At 38.1% G+C, this 23,060-nt stretch overlaps 1 protein-coding gene across 3 annotated transcripts in view; it reads left to right on the top strand.

Annotated features, from left to right (window-relative positions):
* Positions 1–1,877: 1,877 nt before the first annotated feature.
* LOC125231606 (probable Na(+)/H(+) antiporter nhx-3) overlaps positions 1,878–23,060 on the top strand; it is a 114,643-nt gene continuing 93,460 nt past the window's right edge. For all 3 annotated transcript variants that reach the window (XM_048137065.1, XM_048137067.1, XM_048137066.1), the window contains exon 1: positions 1,878–2,001. The gene's annotated coding sequence lies outside the window, so the exon portion shown is untranslated. The remainder of the gene's footprint in view (positions 2,002–23,060) is intronic.

The following is a 23,060-nucleotide window of genomic DNA, read 5'->3' as shown; positions in this document are numbered from 1 at the left end:
ATGGATTCTATGGTTGAACCACGAGCGAAGCGAGTGGTTCGAAAATAGAATCCTGAGCGAAGCGAGTAGTTCAAAAATAGAATCCTGAGCGTAGAGAGTGTTGCAATACACACGAGGTAAAATAACTTTGCATCCCGTGTGTAACACATAACTTTTCACCTCACTAAAGCGAGGAAACACGCAATAAAAACAACTGGAACATAATTGCACAGAAATAAGTCAATTTGCGTTTATTACAATTTCCACGAAGCACCGACCGACACCACAAAAGTTTCAAATTAAGAATCAAGAAGAAAAATCTATTTGGGTGCGTTCCGTTTCACGCGTTTTGAGATTGCAATGTTACTTAAGGTGCGTTCTGAATAAGTACAATGGAAGAGTCAAAAATACAATTTCTTGTAAGGTTTCAAGTGTCTTATGGTGAAATCATGTTATAAAATTGTTTGAAGTTTATGTTTTAGTCGGACACAATTCGATATGAATAGTACATTACATCAGAGGCCGGGAAAATTAGGATTTCCGGCCAAGTGGGTATATACGGCTGAGCGAGCGTGCGAGCGAGGCCGGATAGGGATACGAGGCCGGGAATCCGTTTTCACGCCGAGGCATGTATAGTGCTTTTCTCAAACATACAATGAAATAAAACAAAATGCTCTAAAGGACAATATTTTTATAAAAAAAAGTTACTTTGCAGGCCTAGGCCTAAAAAATAATATGAAATCCCTTTACAGTCCTCTCGAGTTGTTGCGCCCAAAAAGCGATACTTCCCAGCCCATTTTAAGGAACGTAAAGACAATATTTCATTGCATGTTTGAGAAAATTATTTTTACGTTCGCATCACATGATTTGTTAAGACAATTTCAGCACAGGGAGAAAATTGTCCTGTATGGGACATGCTTTTACAAGAAATTATATTTAAAAAAGTAACTAATTGACACGTTCGGATTTCAAATATTCTTTGCACTCTTGTGGATAAAATGCGATTTTGCTATCTGTTTTTAAAGAATAAAAAAGTCCTTTCCGAGCTAGTGAGGTGAAATAGTTATTTGTTATACAAGGGGGCAAAGTTGTATTTTAACGCCGAGAGTGGAATTGAAAAACGAGCAAGTGAAAGGATTCTATAGTTGAACCACGAGCGAAGCGAGTGGTTCGAGAATAGAATCCTGAACTTGCGAGTTTTTTAACACACGAGAAGTAAAATACATTTGCACCCGAGTGTAACACAAAACTTTTCCCCTCACTATAGCGAGGAAACTACAACGAAAACATGCGTTTATTACTGCTTTCAGTAGTTCTACGGGTGGTAAATCATCTTTATTACTAGATTCAGGTGAATCTAGTAATAAAGATATAGCTTTAAAATTGATAGAAGTAGGTACTTTTATCAATTTTAAAGCAGTTAATTTGACTTTATTCAAGGTCAAATTACTTTACCCACTAGTGGATAAAATGCGTTTTTACCCGCTGGTATTGAAGCACAAAACACGTGTTTCCGAGCTAGTGAGGGGAAAAAATATTTGTCTTCATTACCTACAAACATCCTCATTGTGGTCGAATTAAGTTGGTGGTCATTAATTATCTAGTTCGGTGTCATTTTGCGATCAAAACAGCTTAGTAAGTCGTGGCACCGCTAATTTTGCCGGTACGGTCGTAACGAATGGTGTACCGGCCCTTTAGACAGGAGTACAATAGTTAACGCTTTATGGCGACCGATATACCAGTGTTTGTGCCGCACAAATACAGATGAGGGAAAGAGAGGAGTGAGTAGGATACTCGGTAGAGCGTGAACGATTGAAGTTTTGGCTAAAGGGTTTTCGGTTCGGGCTGCGCAGCCGTGGCGGCGCGAGGGCGCCGGGCACGGGCCAGTCGCGGGCGGGCGAGCACCCGCGCGAACCGACGCGCTGCACGCGATCGATACGCGATAACCTATACACCACCAAAACCTTGGTGGCCCAAATGTAAAAGTCACCTGTGAAACGTGAACGCACCACTCTCCTCACGGTAACGACCCATTCGCGATGCTGAGCGCACCCATCTCTCAACACCATACTCATCATCATATGATCGCCAAGCAAGTACAGCAGTCCCTTGAGCTATTCTTGGGCACAAACAAAACAACCTGGCGGTGCGCGTGCGTTTTATGTAGCATTGTATTTATTCACTAGCGTTACGTAAAGCGAGATTCAAAATCGATAAGCTTTCGGTTAAATTTTGTTTTGATCGGCAATTTTGACGCTCAAATTTGTATTCTCTTGTGGCCACGTTGACAGTGACAAATTAGCTCAATGTCAGATGCCATCGGTTTCTGATGGGATCTAACTTGATTGCTAGTTAATCGATAAGCGAGTACAATATTAATTAATAGGTAATCGTGGCAGGAGGCGGCCCTTATTATATAACGGCGAGGTATCCCCGTGACGTAAGTGTCATGTAGACGTTTTCGACTTAAGCAACGTATAACTATACTAAGTATTTATCTACAATAGGTACCTATATATGTTAAGAATGAGAAGCAGCTTAACAGCTTGAAATCGTGTCTAAAGACATAGGCCGCTGTGACGTCTTCAAAAGCTTCTTTGATCCGAGGCAAATGTCTTTAAGCGACATGACTTTGCTTTTTGTATTAAAATGGGTATTCATTTTTCAAATATTTAACAAATCGTCTTCAAAAATGATTTGAAGCGTAACTTAAAGCTTCTGACATATGACATATATAAGTATGTATTATTTCAAACTTGTGTTATGTAAACATGTCTCCAGCAGTTGGCCCATCTTTTTTCTAACATTTCGTATTACCTACGATTATATAAATATAACTTAACGCAGAAAACTGAGAATGTCTCGATATGGCTCTACATTAAGATAAATTATTGAATATTTGATATTAGACACAACGACATGGTTCATATTTTCGTTTAATCATGCGCTAAAATCGCTGATCTAGCGAGATGACATACAGCTTAAGCAAAATTGTTCTCTAATATCTGTCAATCATACATTTAGGTAATCAATAATTATGGAATTTTGGTTTCCCATCCCGAAAATTCTAATGGAGAAATAGAACCCCTAACATTCTAGAAGTATACAATTAATACTATTCTGAATATACCATCGGAAAAGTTGAGAACACAACTATTACCTTCAAGAAGAAAATATCATTGAAATATTTAGAATTTAGATGGCGTATTTTCGCAAAAGCCATATTCAAATAAGTTGATCGGTTCTTCTCTCAAAAATATCCTCGGTGGTAGTAATCATCACGAGGTTGTTAACTTTATAAAAATAAAAATAATGATATGAACGGTACCAATATGGTCATATCCTGATAATCACAATAGCAGTGGAAAGGGCCAAGGCAATTTTGCAAATGTGAAGGACAGAATGGGCAAGGGATCGACATAACGTAATGGCGCCGCGTGGCCATAAATTTTGACTGTCTACTCGGCCATACTGTAAACAGAACATTATGTTGCACCAAACCGTCCTTCACCGAATTTAGCGTTCGCAATTGTTTTTGTATGTGACTTTTCCAAATACCTGCAGTGTGACGTTGATATGTCTGTTAACTTGATGCAACTTTCAATTTCAATTTTCAATTTCAATTTCAATTTCAAATATTTATTCAAGTAGGCTTAATTAAATAAGCACTTTTGACATGTCATACAAAATATTAACAATTACAGCTTAAGAATTACAGATAAGTATTACAATAATAATTATATTACAGTTATACGAAATTATATTAGTAAATAATACAATACAACAGTATAATATGGCAATTAAATATTATATAAACGGTATTAGCTAGTATTTAGAGTGCGCAAGTCAACTCAGTCCCAGGCGGTTTTGTCATTAATATAATCCTTAGTGCTATAGTAAGCCTTACACATTAATCTATTCTTTACGTATTTCTTCAGTCTATGTAATGGAAGTTCAGTTATAGTACTAGGCAGTTTATTATAGAACCGTACGCAGTTACCCACGAAAGAGTTCCTGATTTTTTGTAACCGTGTGGTTGGCATTGCTAGTTTGTCCTTGTTTCTGGTATTGATGTTATGAACTGGCTATTCAGTCGTCTAATGTGATCAGGGGGGTTACCATGACGTACTAAAGACGTTCAGTTTAGGTTGAGAGAAAGGTACACAGCTATAGCAGTTACATAGCTCCGTCCCTCTCTCTCAACCTAAACTGAACGGCTTTAGCATGTCATGGTAACCCCCCAGAGATCCAATAACAAATTTTCTAAGTAATTCTTTAGCAATTTCGGTTATAAGTTCAATCAAAATGTTATAAAATAGTCCATATTTTAAACCAGCGGTTTCTTCGATAGCGTTAATTTAAATATAATCTGAAACCATATTCATCATCAGTAGTTCTTATAAGTACCTACGTTAAGTGCAGTTCTGTTCTGGCATAAAAAAATCTCGCTTTTGGTATCACAAATGGGTGACTAAAAATGATTCGAATTCGTCGCGAACACCGTGGATTGCGAGTATTCAGGTAATTACATTACACGTATTTGTGTGTCCGTTTAAAACTCTCGGGTTCTACACCCTGTTTTTATTGAATTCCGTTAACTTTAAGGGAAGGTTCTTTAGATCAAATACAATTAATTTCTCTAAGAAACTAGCGTCTTAACTCTTACGGTTATCGAGTTATTAAAAAAATAAAGATAATTACTGAACACGTGTGTGACAGCCTTTACCAAGTCCTAATGTTATTTGTTTTGACATGTGCCGTCAATCACTTGACACTTACTTTATTGTTATTCTTAAGGGTCTCGCACACTAATAAATTCATTTATTGTGTATGAAAATGATGTTTTTTTTGCGAATTTAACTAAAAGTGATATACAGGGTGGTTCCTGATAATGAACCTAGCTACGTGTCGAATTTAACGGAAAACAAAAAAAACACGGTGTAGAACTTCAGACATGCATGGGGGTAGGGTTAGGCCAGTAGGGATACATATCCAATACATAGTCTACTTGGAGATCTTTTAGTACTTACATACTTATTTATATTCAATCATAATCACAGTGAACCAAGTTTCATCAATCATGTAATAGATCACGTTGCTCCGACCCACATGCCTTGTTTTACAAGTATAATGTCAGGTCGAGGCCAGGTGTTTCAGCTCTTTTTGTACGGGTTCCGCAAAAGTTTGCTTACCGGCCGCTTAAGGGGCAGACCATGCTATACTTAAATAGCGCACACAGCAGGCGTTACCGAAATGAAAATCGTTGACGCTAGACGCCGATCGAAAAGCAGTCTAGCTCTGTCGCGCCAATAGTGATAGAGATAGATAACAATGTTTATAATCGTAAGCGTTTAAGTATTTAGCTACGTACCCTGAAAACATTTGTATCAGATTGAATGAGATAGCATTAAGTATTACTATATTTTAGTTTTGTCCGAGAAATTCTAAAAGTTCGGAAATAAATAATAGTACATTACGATACAAGTGCGTTAAAAAGTAGGTTCGAAACGAGTGGCGATAAATTAAAACACGACCGTGTATCGTACGACGTTTTTCAGTACAGATGAGCCTCCGAAGTTTCGACCTCGCATATAATGAACCACTTCTCGCATATTAGCGCATATTAAAAAAAAAGTAAAAAAAAAAGTAAAAAATCGTTTATTGTTGCACATAAACACAAAGTCATTTGTTACAAAAGATAGGTAAAATTTACATCCATTTGTGCATATCCTAATTATTGTTAACACAAGTTTCAGGGGTCCCCGCACTAGGCTAGGCCTGTACCGCGGGAGACCTGTATTGCATTTATATGTCATGAAAGTTAGAAAAACAAGTTAGCTATATAATTAAAGTACAGTGTAAACAATGATTAAACATTGATTCTGTTGTCTAAAGTATTACAGTTTACAGAAGTTATTTTATACTATGGGTTATAATTTAAGTTATTACTAAATTACCTATTGAAGTAAGTTTTCAGTTTCATGGAAGTCTGTTGACAGTAGTTAGAAAATTAGAAAAACACAGTAACTATATAATTAAAAGTACAGTGTGAACAGTTATTAAACATTGATTCTGTTGCCCAAAATATTACAGTTTGCAGAAGTTATTTTATAGTATGGTTATAGTTAAAATTATTGTTAAATTTATTGTTAAATTACCTATTGAAGTAAGTTTTCAGTTTCATGGTAGTCAAGTGACAGTAACCATTTGCAAAGAATACGTTTAGCCTCCGATACCGTGCAACGTATCAGCCCGGTTTGCAGCTTTACGACAGTATTGTAGATTTTATAGCTTAAAACATCACCGAGGCGTCTGCCAAAAGCAGTGTTAACTGATGAGATGGGTAATCTAAAGATGCGTTTTGAGATCAGTTCGGAATAATTATCCAGCTTAGACGCGAATCTGTGCATAGAGAGGCAGACTTTGTGGATATAAAGCTGACGGACTGTAAGGACTTGGGCATCTGCGTAAAGACTTTTTGTTTCATATCTATAGGGCTTTTTGAGCATAACTTTCAGGACAGAGCGTTGGGCTCTCTCAACAACTAACATATAGGTTTTGGCAGCGCAGCCCCAGACTGATATCGCGTAAGTAATTGTAGACTGACACAGAGATATGTAAATGTTTTTTAAGAGAGTTGGATCCGCGGAGTGCCGGAGTTTCTTGAAGATGTATATTGTTTTACGGACTCTTTTAGAAAGACAGGAGATGTGACTTTTGAAGTTTAAATTTTCATCGATAAGCAAACCTAGATACTTCATAACTTTTGTACGACTTATGGTCTCACAAGAACAGGAGCGGACGTCTGTATCTGTACAAGAATGGATTTTAATTGCTAATGTTGGATCAGGAGGTCTAGAAGCGGCGGTTTTATGGAAACAAACAAATTTGGTTTTTTTACTGTTTAGTGTTAGCAGATTGTTACGAAACCAGCCTGCAGCACGGCTCATACCTTTTTCTGCCAAGGCAAGGACGCCATCCCAACTATTATCATTAAAGAGGATTACTGTGTCATCCGCGTAGCAAATAATTTCGGCTTTGGGGAGGTTAAGGTAGTGTATGTCATTTATATAGATCAGAAATAAAGTGGGACCCAACACACTACCCTGGGGAACTCCAAAGTCTAGACTATCCAACCCGCTCTTGAGAGAATCCACTTTGACTAGTTGTTTTCTGTTAGTTAAATAGCTGTCGAACCAGGCCAGTGACACGCCGCGAATTCCTATTGTCTCGAGCTTTCGCAGCAATATTGGTTTCGACACCGTGTCAAAGGCTTTGGCCAAGTCCAAAAAGACCCCAATACAATTAATGTTATTAAATGCCTCTAATTTCCTTTGGGTCGGTCGGGTGCATGAAGAAAGAGTTCAGGGGGCTTACATTCATATTTACTTTGGAGGCTAAACTTTCTTCAGTTTCCCCGGTTTGAGAAGTAATTTCATATGCTAGGTTTTTGCCTACCGAAGAAAAAAAGTTGTTGCAGTTATTTAAGGATTGGACGGGGTCAACGGGATCCAGTAAATCAAGCTGATGTGCTGGCTTTTTAGAGATGTTGCAAATATTTTTGATTGTGCTCCATAGTTTCTTAGGATTTTTGTTGTTAGATATCAATTGATTTCGCTCATATTCATTTTTTAATTTTCTTAATAAATTATTATAGAAGTTTTTATACCGCTTGTATGTTACTTGTAAAACAATATTATTCCGGTACTAATTTTCTTAAAAAAACTGCTAAAGTAAAATTAATTCAAGGTCATTGGCAGTCGTCAGCCTCTTAAAAGTAACGCTAGCGTGGGCGACTCACGTTTTTAGGCTAGCCCCTTTCCCTTAGGTCTATGGTTACCGCTTTACCAGGGTACTAGCCAAATGCACTAACGTTTACGATATCTCTCGCTCTTCCGTATTGGCGCGACAGAGCCAGACTGAGTTTCAATCGGGGTCTAGCGTCAACAATTGTCATTTGGCTAGACCGGCTGAATACGATTTCATAAAACCGGGCAAAATAAGTAGCCGTACAAAAAGAAACTGTATTATGAATGTAGGATTTTCTGTGCACTCAAAAGGGCGAACTCATTTTAAGTTTTTTTTTTCTTTTTTGTACCTCATCTAGAATGACATAAAACGTTTCTGTTTTTCTGTTCGACGGAGCCGGGAGGCGGTAACTTCGTGCAGCGCAGCGGCCTGAAATTTGTCATTTTCCGGCCGGAGGGCGGAAAATTCGTGTATTTCTTACTCATTTATTATGTTTAAATATATAGGTATACCTTTAATTATTCATCAATTAACGTGAACTTCCACAAGAGAGTAGACACGTTTGAGTAAAAGTTTAATATATCCGTTCATGAATGCAAAATGAATGTAGGTACTGTAAGAGGTTTCGCATTCAGAATGAAACCTTTTACAGCAGTCATGGTCGCTGACTGGCAGTCCCTGATTTAAAATTGGAACAGTATAAGAACGTCAAGGAAAACAGACACTTCAATGGTGCATTCATATAGAAGCAGCCATTGAGAGTGAACGGTTGTACTTAGCTCCTAAAATATAAAAAAATATTGATTCAAAGCGTTGTTTAAATGTTTGGATGCTCTCCACTGATAGGCCGACTCTCTTACATGGTGGAGGTGCGGGGTATGTGTTAAATTTTCATTTACCTTTATGGAGTTGATGTCTTCCGTAATACTAAATAATTCTCTGTGTTGGTTTAATTGAAGATCGCCATCCTTGATTATGGGTATGTCCCCTGATTTCTGGATGATGACAGCGTTTACTGAAGTATCCTTTGTTGGCGATTCGTTATTTGTTTGAGAAAGCCATATTTCGATTTCTTGACGGCGTAATAGTGGTGAAGCAAACTTATTTAATAATATTGCTTGTCCCGTTTCGTAATTAATATCTGCCTTGTAATCTTCTGCGAAGTCAGTACCCAAAATGAACTGGTCACGTGGTAAGTTCAATACCTGAAATGTATATGTAAAAACTGCGCTTCCAAAAACGATATTTAGCCTTATAGTTCCTAATGGTTGAAGGAGCGCGTTATTTACTAATGTTAATAACGTATTACTTTCGTTATTATATTTTAAGTTTAATTTATTAATTATTGATAAACTTATGCATGAAGCCTCGGGAAGATTGGCTGGCGGTCATATGCAACCCCCACTTCGTCGTCATCACCAACGTGCAGCGCACTGCAGCTGCAGCAATCTTCATGAGCCGTTCGGGCTCCACTTCACTTCGCAACCGGCGCGGCGGGAAGATTGGCGGCCATGAGAAGCCCCCACTTCAACGCCACCGCCAACAAGAATCGGCATCTTCAAAATTTATTATGTTTTTTCATGTGAAATAAACGTTTTGCCTTGTTTTTTTACTTGAAGTTAGGTGAATTTGCTAACAGCTGTCATGTCAATGTCATCTAGTCATGGCCACAGACAATTAGCTGTCAGAAAGTTCAAAATAAAAGGGTTTAGTCGATGGGCAGGGGTTAGGTTTTTGCCATTGGTTTTCCTAACCATAGTCCATATCTGACTAATTTGCGAGGACCTTGGCTATAGTCCAACTATCCAAATTATGGCGGTCTCAACCGTGGACTAGGCAACCACGCAAAGAGCGTTAGATGTTGGCTACCTTGAATGAGGCTGTCACTATTGGGTGTTAGGAGATTTTTTTTTGTGTGTAGGGGGGCCTGGCTTAGGTAGGGCCAACCGGTAGTTAGGGTAGAATAGGATAGGATAGGGTGTAGTATTGTGAACAATGGCTGCTTCTAACATAAGGGGGAGGGATATGTAAGAGGTTTCGCATTCAGAATGAAACCTTTTACAGCAGTCATGGTCGCTGACTGGCAGTCCCTGATTTAAAATTGGAACAGTATAAGAACGTCAAGGAAAACAGACACTTCAATGGTGCATTCATATAGAAGCAGCCATTGAGAGTGAACGGTTGTACTTAGCTCCTAAAATATAAAAAAATATTGATTCAAAGCGTTGTTTAAATGTTTGGATGCTCTCCACTGATAGGCCGACTCTCTTACAGTACTACATATACATCGTGTTTTTATTGAATTACGTTAACTTCGGCATATAGTTAGGTCCATTATAGGAAATAGAAGGGCATAGTTAGTTTTCTTAAATTCGTATTTTTCTAATAAAACCATACACTTGCGACAGATGTTACTTCAATTGTTGATTGAGAAACGGGCTTTAAAATTAACTCACACTAAGTAAGTGTCAAAACTATGACATGTCAATCGCATATCGAACGCGCAAAGCCCGTTTCTTAACAGCAATTGATATAACATCTATCGCAGGTGTATGGCGTTTTTCAGAAAAAAGTTACGAATTAAAAAAAACTAACTATGCTATTCTGTTTCCTATAATGGACCTAACTATATGCCGAAGTTAACGGAATTCAACAAAAACACGATGTATACCTATACTCGCTTCATTTTAATAACTCGAGCACTTTAGAGCGAAATTTCGATGAAAGTTATGCGGTATTTCACAGAACACCTTTATTAATAGGTGTTTTTACACACTTTGTACACGTTATGTATGTAATTAAAAACGAGACCCGCTGAGCTGACGAGTTTTTCAAGCTGACGGATTGTGCAATCATTTATTAAATAAAATATCTCATTCCTTTTAGCGTTATTAAAAAATCGTTTATATTTGTAGCAAAGATTTTGATTGCATTTTTAAATGAGAACGAAGGCTTTGCATAAATGATTCTCTGCAGAAAATAGCTTTTAAAATAAAATGACAGACGGTAAAGTACTAGGTAGGTACTTCGTTTTAATGTTGAGAATCATCTGTAGGTATCTTTGATATAAAATATGTAGGTACCGATCGAGGTTTGGTAAATTAAAAACCGATATAAATTACACATATGAAAGAAAAAGTGACCAAGGCCTCCAGTGCCTGAGGCTGGAATCGAACCAGCGTACCCTAATAGAATCGAGATTTGGTACTTATAAAGATGCAATGTGGTATAATTTAGGACGGTAAATCTGAGGTAATATCAACTATGGGACTGCATAGTGTGTAAAACATATACGGACAAAAAATTAAACAAGACATAATTAATTAAAGATAAAGATAGATTTATTTCATATTTACAAAAATGTCTAAAATTAAAACAATCACAAATCACAATACTTTTAAACAATGCTTAATAGTTAGTGTCATGATTAATTAAGAGGTGTTTTAAGTTACTCTTAATTTTCATACCATAATAAATTTTTAAATAATTAGCAATGAACTGCAAATGCAATTGCGCTGGCAGTTATTAATGACATTACATACGCCATATGAGTGTTTAAAAGTAACTGCCAACGAGCGTTTAACGAGTATGTTTTCATTACATTGTGGGCCAAATTATCAAGCATGGATAAATTATTAATTCCAAATTTAAGTAAAAGTTATCTACCTAATTACATATATTTCTTGCACTGTTAAGAGATTCGCTTATATTAACTAGATTTAGATAGAAAAAACAAGTTCATCTATTTGTATAGGGGCCAAGCGTGTCAGATTTTGTACTGAAGTTATTACTTGCCTGCGATTTTAAATATGTCTCAGGCCCTTGAGTGTTCATAACTTCTGTGTTGTTGCAATTAAATATCACGTAACGAGGCATTTTTAATGTTTTTGTTGACTTCAATGTACAAAAATTGTCGCCCGATAGCTGCAAGCTGCGATTAAAGACGGACAACTCAGTGAATTTTACTGAGTTCATTTGACACGCTAAGTAAGTAGATACGTTTGCTTGATCTAAGTATTAGATTTACACACTGTGTATTTGCAGTGGCAAGAGTCATTCGTGAGTCGGTATAGAAATTGTCACACAAAATCAAATAACCTTCAAAATCCACCCCGAAAACTCAATAACCATCGAAAAAAGTGTGCCGTCGAAATTGGCGACAAATGATATTTATTTATGTCCCTCGAAACCAAGGTTTAAATTAACTTTGTCAATGTAATTTGAAATGTGACACCGCATTTTAATATTCTACTCTGAGTCAGATTAAAAAAGTTAGTCAGGTTGGTAACTAGTTAACTATGCAACAGGCAAGCTATAGTGTCGTTATGTTTACATAAATCATAAGGGATAAGGGTGATTGGCGACATCCGGAATATGGTGTTTCTGATTTTATCGAAGTTAAAATATTGTATGTCTCACCCCCTTAAATTGTACTTTGCCACTAAAAAAACTTAAAAAAAATTCAAAACTTTTCATTACATTTTAAGAGTCACTACCACACATTGAAAATTTTGATGCCTCATAGAATTTTTTTTTTTCGTTTGTTTTTAAGGGGTGAGACATAGAACATTTTGAATTCGATAAAATAAGCAACACCCCAATCCATGTTTCATACAAGTCATTTTCCCACTTTTATCAGACTGTAAATCACAATAATTATTATGGACACAAGTAGCCCTACCACATGTTTGACACTTACTGTGTTTGTGTAACTTACTGTCTCTGTTGTGTCTGTGTGTTATCAATACTTCCATACTAATATTATAAATGGGAAAGTGTGTGTGTCAGTTTGTTTGTCCATCTTACACGGCAAAACGGAGCGACGAATAGACGTGATTTTTTAAGTGGAGATAGTTGGCGGGACGGAGAGTGACATAGGCTACCATTTGTCTCTTTCTAACCCCCCACTTCCCTAAAATGGGGGGGAGGGGTAGGGGGGGGGGGGTGGAAGTTTGTATGGAGCATTCTGCAATTTTCGAATTAAACGCGAGCGAAGCCGCCGGCAAAAGCTAGTAGAATTATAAAAGTGACATTAGTGCCTCTTTAGTCATTTACAAGTAGGTATGTAATATTTAATTGCACAATCTTTTCTAAAAACGTAACTTCTTCACTAATGAGTCTAATGGGTATTTTTATGACCTAATTTCTATCACTCATGAGAGCAATAATTCATGCAAAATACCAGCATAGTAGCTACGAAAATTTAGGTCATATACACATTATTTCATGTGAGCAACCCATTAAACGTACATTAGAGGGATGCAGAGTCATTGGGGTGACTTTTACTTAAGCAGACTGAACTTGAATACTAAATAGCTTCAATGGCGAATACATGCGACATTTAGGTATGTGTGGTCATTAGCGCTTTTTATTTTACATGTATTTATAAAATACTGTGTAAAATGCCTATATATCAATGGCGGCTTGTGAAAATTTCAACGTTGTCATACATAATAAATGAATTTATTAGTGTGAGAGACCTTTAAGAATTACATTCAAGTTAGTGTCAAGTGATTGCCGGCACATGTCAAAACAAATAACATTAGGAATTGGTAAAGGCTGTCAGTAATTATCTTAATTATTTTAATAACTTGATAACCGTAAAAGTTAAGACGCTTGTTTCTTACAGAAATTAATTGTATATGATGTAAAGAACCTGCCCTTAAAGTTAACGGAATTCAATAAAAACAGGTTGTATAGTAGATAGAGCACAGACCAACCCCTATAGACATCTATTACAAGACGACTCGCGGTGGCCAGCCTTCCTAGTATTTGCACTGATATAAGCGCGGGCGCTCGCCGTGCCCGATCAGTATCGACCAAGTAACAGACCCGAAAGCAGCGCGTGTTTTTCGCACAAAAAAATTGGAAAAGGGTATTTTGATGCCTTAAAGATGTCCACCTGTAGTGTGAAATGGTGTGGAAAGGTAACAAGAAGCTCAAATTTAAAAACAGACGGCATTACATTCCACAAATAAGTCATATTTATAATTTATTCAGAGCCGGCATAGGTCAACTTACATTGGCCACTTACGCGTCAGTAGAGGGACAGTCATACTTCTGTCCCTTTTCATCTGGCGCGACTGCCCGCCGTCCTTGAAACGGCCAATCACAGCGCGCTTAACACATTCCCCGCCCGCTCCTCGCACCCCAAACACTGGTGACTCGTATCGCGAACCAAATATACAAGACTGCCACTCTATAGGAGGTTCTCTGTGAGATAGAGTGGAGCCACGGTACACGCTAGGGCTTCTTATTAAAAACTTGGCGTTACTAGTGCTGTCTAGTATGAAGCTATGATAGCTGAATGATAGCTGGCAGACAGAACGGTCACCTACGATATTTTCGGACTGATGCACAGAAATGAATATACACTAGAAGAAGCAAATGTATCTACTTCGCGTGTCCGAACTCAGTGGCAGCCACTGAGATGGCCATTTCTAATGACAGTCCACATACGTCAGCTGTTGCAGCCGCACGTAAGAAAAAAAATACAAAATGCCTCATTGCATGATAATTAACTGCACCAGCCCAAATATTTCCAGCGCACAAAAACAAAAACATATTTCCGTAAGTAATTTTTAAATAATATTGTGCGTGAATTCATTTTTAATCATTTTTTCCGTATTTTTATTTATGCGTCCAAGGATGTACCTAAGTAACTATAGAATTACGTTACAAACCGGCGTTTACATTGCATTGCTGCGTTTGCTTTAAGCGTTTGATCGACCATGTGTGTTAAAGAGATGATGAATATGAGACTAGCGATACTCTCGCGTATCGCTTCGACTTCGTAGTACAGCCCATTTCTCATTCGTCCGTCAAATTTAGCGACTAGTGTTGTTCGTTCTACAATAAATATCAATAATCGTTTGTAATCGATAATCGAACAGACGAATGATAAACACTATTGTCTATTACAAAACACAATTTAGTAGTTATTAATAAAAATATACTCGTGTTCTAATTTTAATAAAATAGTTACGTATTTGTTTTACAAGGAGCAAAGTTGTTGTTTAACCGCACGTGCCAATATTGATACTCGAGCAAGCGAAACATTCCAATATTAAACCGCGAAGTGGTGGTTCGAGAAGTGGAATCTTGAGCGTTGTGAGGGTTTCAAGGCACGAAGGTTGAACAAACTTTGCCACCGAGTAAAACACAATTATTTTTCACTACACCAACACGAATTGAATCGAATTACTCACTATGAAATATCAAATCTAAATATATAAAAGAAGAAGCTGACTGACTGACTGACTGACTGACTGACATATCAACGCACAGCCGAAACCGCTGGTCCTAGAGATTTCAAATTTGGCACGTAGGTTCCTTATATAGTGTAGAGGAGCACTAAGAAAGGATTTTCCAAAATTCACCTCCTAAGGGGGTCAAATGGGGGTTCAAAGTTTGTATGGGGAAACAAGATTAGTTTGACTATTTTATTCGAAACTTCACAGGAAGATTCCTTAAGACATATGACTGAATACGTGTTTCAGGTTTTTTGAAAATTTTATCCCTAAAAGGGTGAAAAGGGGGTGATAAAGTCAAAAAATCAATATGGGTATCGTTTTTATGGTTTATCGGGTGGCTGATCACGATAAATACAACGTTTTTAAAATCTAACGAGGCGGAAGTTAAATACCTTCTCCCCTGTTGTGGTGCAATGGGGTTTAAATATCAAAAAAATATATAAAAGAAGATATTGACTGACTGCCTGACATATCAATACACAGCCGAAACCGCTGATCCTAGAGATTTCAAATTTGGCAAGTAGGTTCCTTATATAGTGTCTCAGGAGCACTAAGAAAGGATTTTCCAAAATTCACTTCCTAAGGGGGTCAAATGGGGGTTCAAAGTTTGTATGGGGAAGCAAGATTAGTTTGACTATTTTATTCGAAACTTCACAGGAAGATTCCTTAAGACATATGACTGAATACGTGTTTCAGGTTTTTTGAAAATTTAATCCCTAAAAGGGTGAAAGGGGGTGATAAAGTCAAAAAATCAATATGGGTATCGTTTTTAGGGTTTATCGGGTCGCTGATCACGATAAATACAACGTTTTTAAAATCTAACGAGGCGGAAGTGAAATACCTTCTCCCCTGTTGTGGTGCAATGGGGTTTGAATATATAAAAGAAGATATTGACTGACTGATTGACATATCAACACACAGCCGAAACCGCTGGTCCTAGAGAATTCAAATTTGGCACACAGGTTCCTTATATGGCGTAGAGGAGCACTAAGAAAGGATTTTTCAAAATTCTCCTCTTAAAAGGGTGAAATGGGGGTTCAAAGTTTGTATGGGGAAACAAGATTAGTTTGACTATTTTATTCGAAACTTCACAGGAGGATTCCTAAAGACATATGACTAAATACGTGTTTCAGGATTTTTGAAAATTTGACCCCTAAAGTCAAAAACACAATATGTGTATCGTTTTTATTGTTTATCGGGTCGCTGATCACGATAAATACAACTATTTTAAAATCTAACGAGGTGGAAAAGAAATTTTCTCCCCTGTTGTTGTGCAATGGGGTTAAAATATCCAAAATAGCCATAAGTATAGCTTTAGTTTTTATCTTTACTTCTGGTTCAAGAGATTTCAAATTGACACGGAAGTTCCTTAGAGGAGCACTAAGAAAGGATTTTTCAAAGTTCACCTCCTATCATGATAATTTGACAGGGGCAAGGACAGGGACAGGTCCAGGTCCAGGGACAGGGACAGGGACAGGGACAGGGACAGGGACAGGGACGGGCACAGGAACGGGATAGGGTTAGGGATAGGGATAAGGATCGGGATAGGGATAGGGATCGGGATCGGGATAGGGATAGGGATAGGGATAGGGATCGGGATCGGGATCGGGATCGGGATCGGGATAGGGATTGGGATAGGGATAGGGATAGGGATAGGGATCGGGATCGGGATCGGGATAGGGATAGGGATAGGGATAGGGATAGGGATCGGGATCGGGATAGGGATAGGGATCGGGATCGGGATAGGGATAGGGATCGGGATCGGGATAGGGATAGGGATAGGGATAGGGATAGGGATAGGGATAGGGATAGGGATAGGGATAGGGATAGGGATCGGGATCGGGATCGGGATAGGGATAGGGATAGGGATAGGGATAGGGATAGGGATAGGGATCGGGATCGGGATCGGGATAGGGATAGGGATAGGGATAGGGATAGGCATAGGGATCGGGATCGGGATCGGGATAGGGATAGGGATAGGGATAGGGATCGGGATAGGGATAGGGATAGGGATAGGGATCGGGATCGGGATCGGGATAGGGATAGGGATAGGGATAGGGATAGGGATAGGGATAGGGATAGGGATCGGGATCGGGATCGGGATAGGGATAGGGATCGGGATCGGGATCGGGATCGGGATCGGGATCGGGATAGGGATAGGGATAAAAATATGGAACGGGGACGGGGATAGGGATAGGGGAGGGACGGCGACGGGGATAGGGATAGGGGAGGGACGGCGACAGGGACGGGACGGGGACGGAGACAAAGATAGAGATAGGAACGGGGATAAGAATAGGGATTGGGGTCGGAATAATCGGTCTGCAATCGATATCTAGGCAGTGTAAAATGCAGGTGGCTCAGTGGGAAGGGATTAGTAAGTAGGCATCGGCGAGTATCCTGCATCCCTAATAACTATTACATTCAATGTGCTGTGAGAAGATCGTTGTTTTGCTTGCCTTTTATATGTTTACGTTTGCAATAAGTATAAGCAAAATGGAAAAAAAATTAAGCGATAATGCAAGGAAGTACTTTTTACCCTACCGACCATAGCGTCGAGATACTGGCTATGTGGGTTGTATGAAGTTTCCCCCGGTATAAATATTTATATATTTAAAATACGTACCTAATTATTTTTATTTTTAAAAACCGGGACTTAATCGCGTATAACTACATATTAAACTGACATACATATTCGTACCTACTACCTACGCTGTGGTCGCTGTGTAACAATTCTACAATCATTGCAAGAATTTATTTAAAAACAATAGTAATATGTATAAGGTACAGTCAGCCAAAACCGGACCGTACAGCAAATAGATCAGTTACAATGGCCCCCCAGTCGAGAATTGCCCCGCTTTACCTTAATCGAAATAATCGCGGACAGATGTATTTGGATGTGTGGTGTGACAAGACTGGATAGGATTCGGAATGAGTATATAAGAGGAAGCCTGAAAGTAGCACCAGTGACAGAGAAATTGAGAGGAAGTAGATTAGCATGGTATGGGCAATTGGGCATGTAATGCGGAGGGATGAAAGCAATGTTATAAAACGAGTGGTAAATATGAAAGTGGATGGATACAATGGTAGTGGAAGGCCTAAAAAAAGATGGATGGAATGTGTGAACAACGATATGAGAGTGAAAGGTATTAGTATGGAAATGACGGTTGATAGAGAGAAATGGAGGAAGATGATCTGCTGCGCCGACCCCAAATAATGGGAAAAGGGCAAGGGAATGGTGATGATGTATTTACAAAGAAACCTACGCATCCAAATGAAAATCTTATTTTTTGTAAACGTTTCAATAAGAATACTTTTATTACGCGGGCGAAGCCGCGGGTAAAAGCTAGTTACTTAAATAAAATCCATCAATTTATTCAATATGTATGATTCAAAATTATCATTTACATATTAGTAAATTCTACCAGCTAGCTTATGACATCAAGTTACATTTTTTTTAAATACTTTGCACTCTTGTGGATAAAATGAAATTTTTGCTATCCGTTTTCAAATAATCAAGAGTTTTTATCAGTTGGTGTGGTGAAAATATTATAATTTTAATCATATACAACATAAGTATAACGTTTAAAAACACTCTTTCTTATAGTTTCCCACATGATCCGGTCGTAAAAGAAAAATGGATTGCAGCCACGGGAAGGAAAAACTGGTTTTTCATGACGTATTCGGCTAGCTTTTCTTTTGGCTTCAAAAATGTCTTCCCTGGTTTTCTTTTGAGACTTTGCTGTTTCCATAGCCTACAAAAAGTTAAATATGATTCTGCTTGCTTACAAAGTTAAAACTGATACTGTATAGGTACCTAACCTATATTCATATTCATATTCATATTCATTTATTTGTATTAATTATACATCGTCAGTCTTACAATTAGGTACATAGGTATATTATTTACAAAGGAATAATACAAAATGTCAAAAATGATGGGTGTCATAATAAATATAGCAATGACTAAATTAGCATTTGATCTCAATTAAAACATTGAAACAATTTTTGTGTTCTATTGTTCTATTGATCCAAGAATTCAGCTACTGAATAATAGGCCTTTTGGATTAAATGGGATTTTAGTTTTAGAACAAACCCTAAGTTGGTGCGTGCAGCTTTAATACATACTGGGATCTTATTATAAAGTTTAGGTCCTAATACATGTAAGGAAAGGGCGGTTTTTTTAAGTCTATGTATTGGCAATTCTAAATCGTATTGCCTCTGGTCACGGAAGCGATTGCTGGTCCAATTTTTTCTTGGAAACATACTCAGATTATGCCTCACATATTTGCCTACCTCCAAAATCAGCATACAGGGTAAAGTAAGGATACGGAGGTCAATAAATAACTGACGAGCCGGCGCATCAGGGGCGGCTCGCGCCATTTTTCTAATAATTTTCTTTTGTATTAGGAATGGCCTGTCCCTGTCAGCAGCCAAGCCCCACAAATCCAAACCATACGACAACACAGAATGACAGTATGCATGGTAGGCTATCATTAGGTTTTCCTTAGACAGGATAGGCATAAGCCGAGATATTATGTAATAGGCCGAATTCAGTTTTGTGCATATCTTGTCGATATGTTCATGCCACCTCAGACCAGAATCCAGAGTAAAACCTAAGAACCGCGCATGTGCAACAAAAGTGATGGTAGTATCTTGCACAAGTACCGAATTCGAGGAGTTCGCGGCATCCGCGCCTTGTTTCAAGTTGAATTCTATGGAGCTTGTTTTTTCAAGGTTTAGAACCATTCCGTTTACAGTGAACCAATCCGAAAGGCGTTGAATGACAATCTGGACATTTCTTAGCAGTATGTCCCTACTTTCTGCATTCACGATGGCGCAGATGTCGTCGGCGTACATTACAAAGTCTACAATAGGCGAGTCGAAGGGAAGATCGTTCATTAGGATAAGAAATATATTATTTCCTATATTTGATCCCTGGGGCACAGATCTATCACCTATCGGGTTAAGGCTCGATCGTTCGTTATTTACATCCGTGGCTTGCTCCCTGTCACTCAAGAACGACATGATGATCTTCTGAGCAATCCCACGGACGCCGTAATGCTCTAATTTGTTCTCGATGAGATTGTGGTCGACAAGATCGAACGCACGCGATAGATCAAAGAAAACAGCAGCTACACGCTTCTTATTTTCTAGATGGCCTATTACAGTACTTAACAAAAGTCGAGTGGCACCGATCGTAGATTTACCGGTTTGGTAAGCGTGCTGCTGTTTACATAGTGAGTTATTCATGGTTAAGAATTTATTCAATCGATTGCACAATCCCATCTCGAACATTTTTGACACAGCCGGGACAATGGATATGGGTCTATAACATTTTTGTTCTTTTTTAGAACCCTTTCCTTTATAAACCGGTGTTACCTTGATTTTCTTTAGAGTGAATGGATAGTTTCCGTTACACGCGGACTGGTTAAATAAAAAGCACAAAGCATGCAGAAGATTTGCTGGGAGGCCACGTAATATATGCGTCGGTAGGCCATATATATCTTTAGTCGCCTTAGGCTTTATTATACTGTAAACATATAGGAAAAGTATAAGATAAAACCGCTTTTCGACTAAATAAATGTATTTCTGAAATTTAATTCAAAAATTATTCAATCACTCCGTTGAAAATCATTCGTCTGTCAGAAAATCGATACCATTCATGTTAATCGATTTGCGATTTTTAGGTTTGATTGATTGATTATGTCTCTTACTATGCGTTTCAATGGTAACAATCTTTCTTGTTTCTATAAAATGTCAACAAATATATTTAAAATACTTACTTGATATTAATATTACGCGAAGGTATCCAAAAGCGTGGACAGAATGAAACCGCTTAATAGCGTGACGTGAGCGTGACCTCCCTCTTTGAATCTTTTTGTCATACTACTCGATTTTTGGGATAGTTTGCAGGGGAGCGGGGAGTGAGCGAGCGAGCCCACAGATATAAAATCTATGTGTACGAGAGAGACGGCTGCATTGTTGCGGGGCGGAGGGGTATTGGTGTCTTTGAATCGTTTAGGTTTTCCCATCACTAAATGCCGACCGTGACGTCTCAGTGACAGCTAAAAAGTCGGCACGCTTGGTTCCCATACAAATGGTGCTATTTACTTCATCTACTGAATATCTAAATCTGTGGACTGATGCGACCATCAAACCTTCAAGAAATTAGCGTACACCCATCTTAAAGGCGGCAATGCACCTCCACTTACTTCTAAATTTACTGTGGCATAGAATATTCGTTTTTGAAAAATTGGGCAAATAATATTAGTTTTTTTACATGCTTTTATTCAACTTGCCTTGTTAGTATGTTAGTGTGCGTCAAAACGTAGAAGCTAAATTTGACCCACTTCCCGATTTCCGATTGAGCCTAAATTTTGCACACATATGTAAATCACGTGACAATGCAATATTATGGTATCATGGAGCTGATCTGATGATGGAGCAGAAAGGTGGTCATAGGAACTCTGTCATGAAACGTCGTATCCCCATCGAGTAAGGGGTTTTTAGAAACGTCTCTGAGAGCAGGGTGGCTAGCCGAATGGCACAATCGCTCACGAAACGCTCACGAAACGAAGCGCTAGTAGATATCTATCTCTATCGCGCTTGCGTATTGGCGCGACAGAGCCAGCGGCGCGGCGTATCGCTTTCGTTTGGCGTCGGAGAAATGCCATTCGGCTACGGGGCCAGTAGATGTTAACCTAACCTAAGTTATATTCTAATAGTTCTTAATTTTTTTTTGTCATGATATTTTTATGCAATAATGTTTTTATCTATCTATATATCTATCTATCTAGATGACTGTTGAAAAAAAGGTACAGTCGGCGATAAAAGCTTGTGCCAAAAATGAACTTTTTACAAAAATCTTATTTCAATTAGATAATCCTATTATTTGTTAGGATTTGAAAGCAATGCCATATTCATATTCAGTTTTGAACCTTAACATTGAAAGACAAGCCCCACAATTGAATCACTGCAGCCTTTGACTTCAGTCTGTTTACCGAAATGTCTCAGTACCGAACTAAAGTGATTCTTCTCATCTCTTTCCAACCTTAACAATTTCTCTATTATCACCAAGGAAAGAAAAGGATAGGGCATCGTTATGTAACTATCGACAATCATGCTTTTTTGGAAACATCCGGTGCCAAAGCAGAATTTAAAGAGATTGCAGTGGGATGACAGGCACTTTATTTAACAGGTTTCCGAGTTTGTTGCTCCGATTATGACGTATGTTGGCTGTCGGTCACGATAATGATATTAATTTTATAGAGACGTTGTAAGATTTATGCAAACAGAACATTACTTGGGGGTTTCCGGAAAACTTCATCCATTAAATAAATTAAAATGTCTAGTTTATTGTGATGGTCGTTGGGAAATATTGGATTTTTATTAAAATAAAATTACCTACTTCCAAATCTTCGAATACAAATTACCCACAATATAAAATTAAAAAAGTTGAGCGTTATGTTGAAAAATATCTGACTTAGTTATTATCAATATGAAACGTATCAATTACTGCTGAAATTGGATTGATATCGAACACCCCAGGAACGCAATTTGCTCTCACTTCAACCTACATAGATTAAATCGATACAAATATCTAAGGTACAGCGGGGCAAATCTCGACTGGGGGGCAAATGTAACTAGTCCATTTATTCCATGTTTTACAATGTTTGTATTATTAAATAAAGTGTCCACCGGTTATATAAGGCAGGCGTGTTCAGTGGATACATGTAGATTTCAACATCATAGTGTAATAATGGAAAAAACAGATTAGTTACAATTGACCCCCAGTCGAGATTTGCCCCGCTGTACCTTATTTTAACTCTTTGCAAACGTGGCAAAGTTTTCGTATTTTATTTTTATACTAAGCGAAGTTTAACACCTTAATTCCAACTTATACCGTCCGTAGCTTGAAATTTCCACTCGACTCCAAATCCGCCATAACTGATCTTGTCATTTGAGTGACAGGCGGCACTTTGTTTTACCAAGATCAAGTATTTAAACACTCAACTTTTAAAGTTGATATAGCTATAGGTATAAGCTACTTGCTTCCTAGTCCAATCAGCTTCTTTTTAA

Source organism: Leguminivora glycinivorella, chromosome 12, assembly GCF_023078275.1.
Source record: "Leguminivora glycinivorella isolate SPB_JAAS2020 chromosome 12, LegGlyc_1.1, whole genome shotgun sequence".
Taxonomy (NCBI): Eukaryota; Metazoa; Arthropoda; class Insecta; order Lepidoptera; family Tortricidae; genus Leguminivora; species Leguminivora glycinivorella.
This window is presented reverse-complemented; position numbering and strand designations above follow the sequence as displayed.